The sequence below is a fragment of the Megascapheus bottae genome, chromosome 23 (genome assembly GCF_031878675.1).
Source record: "Megascapheus bottae isolate mThoBot1 chromosome 23, mThoBot2.hap1, whole genome shotgun sequence".
In the NCBI taxonomy this organism is placed as follows: Eukaryota; Metazoa; Chordata; class Mammalia; order Rodentia; family Geomyidae; genus Megascapheus; species Megascapheus bottae.
In genome coordinates this window covers 31,052,511-31,059,904 of record NC_143531.1, presented here as the reverse complement: position 1 = coordinate 31,059,904, position 7,394 = coordinate 31,052,511, and the positions used below count along the sequence as shown (strand labels likewise).

The 7,394-nt window shown below is 50.9% G+C and overlaps 1 long non-coding RNA gene across 1 annotated transcript; it reads left to right on the top strand.

The window, feature by feature from the left end:
- Nucleotides 1–561: 561 nt before the first annotated feature.
- LOC150047518 (uncharacterized) lies at nucleotides 562–6,930 on the top strand. Its single transcript, XR_016539412.1, has 4 exons — nucleotides 562–657; nucleotides 5,064–5,174; nucleotides 6,280–6,462; nucleotides 6,815–6,930. It is a non-coding gene; the product is annotated as an uncharacterized LOC150047518 (long non-coding RNA).
- The last annotated feature ends 464 nt before the right edge of the window (nucleotides 6,931–7,394 follow it).

Below are 7,394 nucleotides of genomic sequence, written 5' to 3'. Positions count from 1 at the left end.
TAGGGGGTGCTAACAGAATCCTCAGCGCAGAATCAACAGAGCAGGTCAGAGGCTGCTGCTGTAATTTCTACAAATACCCAGTTTTCGAAGTGGCAAGAAAGCACAAACACAGGAAACCTCATTAGAATTTTGGATTAAAGACTGTTATCTTTTGGCCTCATTTTTGATGTACCCATTGATGGCTGGGTCTAAAAACAACATTGCGTACATTAAAGCAACATTCCTTGCCCATGTTTCCAAAGTGGCATTTTGGGACTTCTGTGTATTAATTCTGGACTAATAACAGTATCTGCACTTTCAACTCCCCTGGTATAGCTTTGAAAATCTAGCTTAAACCAGCTAATGTCGCCATTTATCTCCTCCTCTAACTATCCATAGAGAAACGCAGAGGTTAGAAAAAGTGACAACCCAACTGTTCAAATGACCACTACCTGGGTGAATAAGAGAAATGGACGATTTCCTGCCGGGAACTGGGCCAATTAGTACAAACAGCTCAAAGACCATTGTGCAACAAAGGCTCTGAGGCTTGTCCCCGCTTCAGGCTCCAGACTTCCCTCGAGGATAGATCCAGCCTTCCACAAGAGAGGGTTCGTGTATGTGAGTGTGAGTGTGCGTAGGGAGGGAAGAGGAAGAAGCTGTCACTACTTTGTAGGCCTGGTAAATACTTTTTCCTCTGTTGAAACTTGGCCTCTCCAGGCTGAGAAGCATTCCCATCTGCACACAGCTCGAAACAGCCCTGACGCACGGTGGCAGTTGTTCTTCCGTGATCCCATTAATTGTGAGTCATTAATTGAGAAGGGGCTGTGCGCTGCTCGTGTGATGGTATGACTTCCAGCCGCGGGGCCGCCTTTGAGGTTCTGAAATGGAAAGGAGGCCAATGCAGGGAGTCATTACTTCGGAACAGATTGCCCATTAACGTTTCAGAACGTCAGCTCAGTGGGTCTGTTCCAGGACAGTCTTGCTTTGGCTGTTAGTGTCCAAAAGGTGGCAGCACCCTGCAGGCAGAGGTCTGCCACTGTTGAGGGCAGGGTGGAGGTGGGGCAGCCAGTGGCTGCCTGCCTGGGCCTCTGTGTTCCACACAGGAACCACTGTGTGTGGTGCTTTAGGTGGATTTTAAAGGACTTTTCTTCTTCTCCCTTGAAATCAACTGCCTTCCTAGAAGACCACAGGGGCTCTGTGTGTCCCCTGCCTGGCCACAGGGGCTCTGTGTCCTCCTGTTTTGCCCCCATGGGGAGAGAGGAAGAATTTCAACTACCACGGATCCTTAGAGACCTCATTTCCAGGCCCCTCCACGTGTTTTTATAGACACGGGAAGGTGGACATTAAGGTGCCTTACTGAGGCCTGTTCTCTGGGCATGAACGTGGGTGATGCCCTGAACATAGCATGGCGAGTATGACATGGTTTCCACCTAGAATATCTTTCTTCTTCCCCAGCCCCTCCCCAACCTCCAGCTAAAAATATTCCACAGAGCAAATAGCTGTGGAGACAGCATCCGACCCTGCGCAGTGAGTGACCATCTGCGCTGCCCCCGGTGTCGGGGGCCTGGGATGAGAGCACCTGGTGACCAGGGCCGCCATCCAGATTGCAGGGCACGCTGCTTCTCCTCGTGTGCGCTAGGGAACCAGAGGGCAAGGCTGGGACACACTGAGGTGCCCTGCCCCAGGGATTCAGTGGTAGGATAAGAGGCAGGACAGTCACAAGGAACTTGTGTTTTAGAGTCCACAGGAAGCTGGAGCTCGGTGTGGCAGTAGTTTAGGGGTCACAGCTCATAGAGGTGATTTTCTGTCCCGGTACTGCTCCCAGCCCAGCCCTCGCCACCCTGGTCTGGCACAGACCTGAGCATCTCTTCCCGGCCTCTTCCTCCAGCCTGCTCTTAGCTCGTGCTCCTCTGCCCCTTAGCTATCCTATACGTCTTATCTGCCTGCATGCATCTTTTCGGCTCCAGCACTCGGGGACACCTCCCCAGTAGGTCCTGGTCAGTGCAGAGAGTGGAGGAAGAGGGCAGCGTTGAGCAGGCTATCTCCCGGGGAAGGCGCCCGCTGACTGGAGGCCGGGGGTCTTCTGTAGTGACGGCTGTCCTCAGAAGGCCGTGGTGTGACGGAGGCTCCCGTGCTTTGTGGAGAGGGGCAAGCCGTGTTCTCTCAGGCTAAGTGACACTGGGTGTCTTGGTTCTTGGCATTTATTCTGGTGGGTTGTGCAGACTCAAGCAAGACGTGGCTTCCTGCTCTTCTCTTCCATTCTCAGGAGCAAATTATACCCCATTTTCAGATTCTGGAAACATGAAGAACATGTACAGAGCCTATGGGTGACCTGCCCTGCCATGCCATTTTGAACAACATGCTTGTCTGAGATGGGAGAGGGGAGAGGCCAGGGTCGGGTACCAGGCTCCTAAGTGTGGTTTCTTTCACACTTGCATGTGACTATAAAGCATTTTTGATTGCTCCCTCTGAGGGACGTCGTGTAACCCACGTGAGGAGCAGCGAGCTCCCATGGCAGCCAAGGGAGTGGGTGGCACCTCCGGTTTGGTGTTGCTGAGTTGTCTGTAGTAGCACCGGCACACAGGGTGTGAGGGGAGAGAAACCTGGCCAGGCCTGGCTCGCAGGCCTCGCTGCCTGGCTCCTGTGAGCCTGAGGGCTGTGGTAGGCCCCACAGATAGCTACAGAGAGCAAATAAAAACAACAAATACACAAATACAAACTCAGTCCCCCAGAACTGAAGGGCCTTTTCAGCGACAGGCTGGACAAGCTCAGGAGGAATGAGGCTTGGACAAAGTGTCAGAGGGGGGAGCTATGAAAGAATGTGAGTCTTTTAGGGTGACCAGAGCTGAGCCCCCCAGCAGTGCAGCGCCACAGAGCCAGCCGGGGCTTTTGGGACATGCAGGCCTTTGGGGTGGCGGCGAACACCCCTGAGCCGTGCAGGTCCTGGGGAAGCAGCATGGCTGTCCAAACGCAAGCTACCCGACTGCAGGCCCAGAAGGGGCCGTCGAGGCAGCCTCTTACCGACAGTCCAGGAAGGATGATGGTAGCTGGGAATGTTCTTGCAGCCTTTTGGAAGTCCACACTCCGTTTCGTGGTCACGGACACAGCTGTTGTTTGGGTCCCTGTAGAAGTTCTTCCTGACTGCTGATCCCAGCACCAGCCACTTGGCTCTCTGTAGGGTTTGCTCTTCTTGGTTTGCTTCCAGCCACCACCACATGACTTTTCCAAGCCTCTGTTTCCTTGGATTCCACATCTGTCACGCCCCCTCAGCCTCCCTTCGCTGCTCTCCTTGCACATAGGCAGCCTGGACCTCCAGGTCCCCCTGCTTTCCATCTTCTCCCATCCTCTTCTCCGGTGCACGTCAACAGTGAACGGCTCGCACCATCTACTAGGCCCAGCCCTGGGGTGCCTGTGTTTCACGGGTCACTTCTGTCTCTTGCAGTGATCCTGCTTCCATTGTCCAGTGTGGAGGCCCCCGAAACATACATAACGTGCCCAAGGTCGTGCCAGGTAACGAGGGACCATCCTGAGTCACAACCGTGGCAGGTGGACCACACAGTTTATGTTTTGCCCTAATTACAGGGTTTACAAAATCGCTGCCTAATACATCAAAGGCAGGCGCTGTTTTCTTTTCTTTGTGGCAGTAGTGGAGTTTGAATTTAGAGCCTTGGCTTGCGCGGCAGCTGCTCTTCTACTCAGACCATGCCCCCAGCCCTTTCTGCCTTGGTTGTCTTTGGAGTAGGGTTTCCTTTTCGTGCCCAGGACAGCCTCCCTGTTTGTGCTTCCCATGTAGCAGGGATGGCAGGAGAGAGCCACTGTGTCCAGCTTTATTTACTGGCTCAGATGGGGTCTCTTCAACCTTTGGCTGCATCTGGCTCTGAACCATAACGCTCCTAATCCACCTCTTGAGCAGCGAGGATGACAGGTGTGAGCCCAAGCTCTTTATCTTGACAAGGCTAAGACGTAAACGCAGTCTAACTAGGTCTGAGGTGTTCTCCACCCCGGCCACACGTGCTACTCTGAAGCTAAACCCCAGATAAACCGAAATACCTACTTTCATTTATATCAGTGGTTTCTTTCCTACACGCTTCTGCATGTGCTATTTTTTTAATCTCCAGAAACCAGAGTGTCACTCTGTCTAAGTAGATGTGACCCAGGAGAGCATTGAATGGACTTGGGTTAGAGATGTATTTATTTCCTGGGTCATAAAGGGCACATTGGATCTTTATTAAGTAGTCTAAAATGTCCTTTCAATAATGTTTTTCTTTGTATCTTCTGGAAAGACATTAAAGTGATCCAGAGAGCGACTAGGTGATTAAATGCTGCAGCCCGGCTATGCCGCGGGTCTGCAGCAGACATCGGACGGATTAGCCCCGCCCGGAGCTCTGCCTGCCGCGGAAGGCCACGATGGACGGCGCTCAGCCGCCACCAGCCCTGAGCTTCCACTCTCAAAGCCTTGGCGTGGGTTCGGGAGCTGTGAACCCTCGGGAGCGGCTGTTCAATCTCGGCCTCTTTAGCTTTAAGCCCCCATTTAGCCGTTGTCTTTTTTTCCTCAAGTTGGATGCTCTTGTCGATCAATGCTTTCTTGATAAATAAAATAGGGTAGAGGTAAGCTAGGCGGAGGTGGGAAGGGTGGGCCAATCATTCTGACTGAAGAAATCGTTTAATTAGCCTCACATTAATGAGAGGGGGTGAGAGGGGGGCATGCAGGAGTCCTAGCACCTCCACCCCGGGACAGTCATGGTGTCCAGGCTGGAGGCAGAACAATGCTGACCACAGCGCCTTTTCCTGGCCAGGCCCACGGCTGGCCAGGCTGCATCTCTCAGCGTGGAACCCCCAAAAAGAAGGTGTCCCTAGAAAGATCTCTTCTCATAATTGACTGCAGTTTCATGCAGAATTGGCTTCTAGGCAATGTTAGCAGGACTATGTGATCATATAGTTCACATTAAGGTTCCTACGTAGGCTGAAAATAAAAGGGCTTGTACTAAAAGGGCTTGCACATCTCGCAGATGTTCCTGCTGGGTGTTTTATTTTGAAGTTGTGTTTCACGTGTTTCATTACCTTCTTCTTATGTTACTCTTCAGGTTTTGACTCATATCTGCAAGGGGACGGAGGAGAAAGACAGTGCACAGCCTGAAGGCTGAAGGCTGGGATCCGGCAGCAGCAGCCTGAGGCACCTGCAAGTTCATGCTCAGGTTCTGAGCAAATAATTATTGACCATCAAATTCTTGGCTGTACACCTTAGGAAGTAGGGAATATTTATAAGGGATTTGTATAGAATTTAGATTTCTAAAAAGAAAAAAGCACATTATAAATAGGTGGAGGTCCTACAGAAGACAGTTGCAGGCCTTGGATATAATGGCTTATCTTTATGGAATACTCACTCTTTCCTAAGCCTGTTTTAAGTTAACTCTCCCACTATAGACTCTCATAATCCCCTCCACAACAGTATTAAGTAGGTGTAATTATCTTCTTGGAAGGAACGGAGGGCAAATGGAGATCAAATAACCAATCACACAGCCAGAAAATGGCAGAGCCATGATTTGAACCCTGTCTGAATTCTTAACCTCTTAAACTTAGTGTCACTAGCAGCGAAATTTTAGTGCCAATTAGTGGAACTTAAGAATTGTTCAGAGTAGAGAGTTGGTGAAAGAAACAGAAATGAGGGAGGACACAACGTGAAACCACCCTAGAGGGCTGAGATGGGGATTCCGGGATGTCGGCAAGAGAGAACCTGCGCCACGCTGGCCTGTCAAGCTCACGCCAGGCAGCGGTGGGCCAGAAGGCGTGGCCTCCCGAAGTCCTCTGGCAGCTTGCCATCCTGCTCCTTGTGCGAGGCAGCCTGGCCTCTCCCTCCCTCGGAACTCTCCTCCCTTCCTATATTTGCAGTAGACTTCGTGCAGGTCGAGACTGATGCCCTTTATTTTCTTCTCCTCTCAGAACAGGTAGCACAAGGCCACCCTGGGGCCAGCTGAATCTGTGAAATCAGATCTTAGGAAAGTGAGGTGCTGTGCATTACGTACGCGATATTTTCACTGAGCCTGACTCGGCACCCTGCGTGGAAAGACATTCACAGGGTTTGCTCTGCCCTTCACGGAGGAAGACCACACCCAGCCAGTTCTTGTGCCAAATTTATGAAAATATTTCGGTTGCAGGAATGTGGGGATTTGGAGTTTAAGGGATTCTGGGAATCCTACTCCAGGTAGGGGCGTGACGAGTGCCAGAGCTGTTGGTGATTAGGGTGAGCTTGGGGACCGTTGTCTAACACCACTCATGACGTCGTTGTGTTTTCCTAACCAGACAGGAGGTAGAATCAGAATTTGCATTCTACAGTCCCTGTAGCTTTGGTGAATGAAAAGTAATAAAGGAAACATAAACTCAAGAAAGAAGAGACTTTGGCATTGTTGTCATGGTTGGAAAGACCAACTTCCACTGGGAATTCCTCAGTTTATCTTGGAGGATTATGGATGAAAGTACCGTATGGTAAGGATTATTAAAACAACCTGTAAAAATGCATTATCCCAAAGATTTAGCAGCTAATTTTCTGTTGCCTTTACTTCTTACATCATTTTCTTTTTCAGCATGTAACCTTTAAATTTTATGTCCTGTTCTTAAATTCCTTCTGGTTTAGTGACTAATGCCTCTATTTGTGTTTACCCTGGTGAATCCTGCAGAAAGAGTCATAAATTAATAGCATATGTTTGTAGCTATAAACAAGGAAAGATTCAGAAACGTGCAAACACGGCCACTAGCCTATTTTCTAGAATTGCAGTGCTCAACTCACAATTAACCTTAGATTTACAAATCTCACCCAATGCCCGGTCACTTTCCTCAGAGAAGGTCTTCACTGTGTATCACCTTTCACTTGAACTAAATATGCAGCACAACTTGGGAAATGGACGCCTCCACGGGGCTGTTGATGAGCTGGACGAGCACAACCACTGCTTCATGTCTGAAAGATGTGCAGACCAGAGGGCGGGCGTTGTATATGAAGAGTGCATGGCTGCCTGCGGGGAGGGCCCTGGGGGCCGAGGCCGTGCCAGTCACCAGCTCTTGCCAGGACCCCCTGGGAAATGACGCGGCGTTACCCTTTACCAGTGACCTCCTGCGAGTCAGGCATTCTTCTGGGCTTTCTCCTCTACAAATTCGCTTTTCTCTCCTAAACCAAAAAAGAGGACCATTAAATTTACCCGCGGCGTCTGCATGAGTGAGTGGGGCCGTCAGGCTGGAGGTTGGCAGGCCCTCGCCAGACACTCTCTTCATGGCCCTTCAGTGACGCTGCCTGCTGGGGCCCGGCGGGGCTGGGGCAAACCCTGGTGGGTTTCCTTAGACTGCGCCCCTACCCTGTGGTTTTCCAGTGGTAAAGCCCTGCGGGGTCCCTGGCAGTCTTGTGAAGAGTCACGGGGGACTCTGGA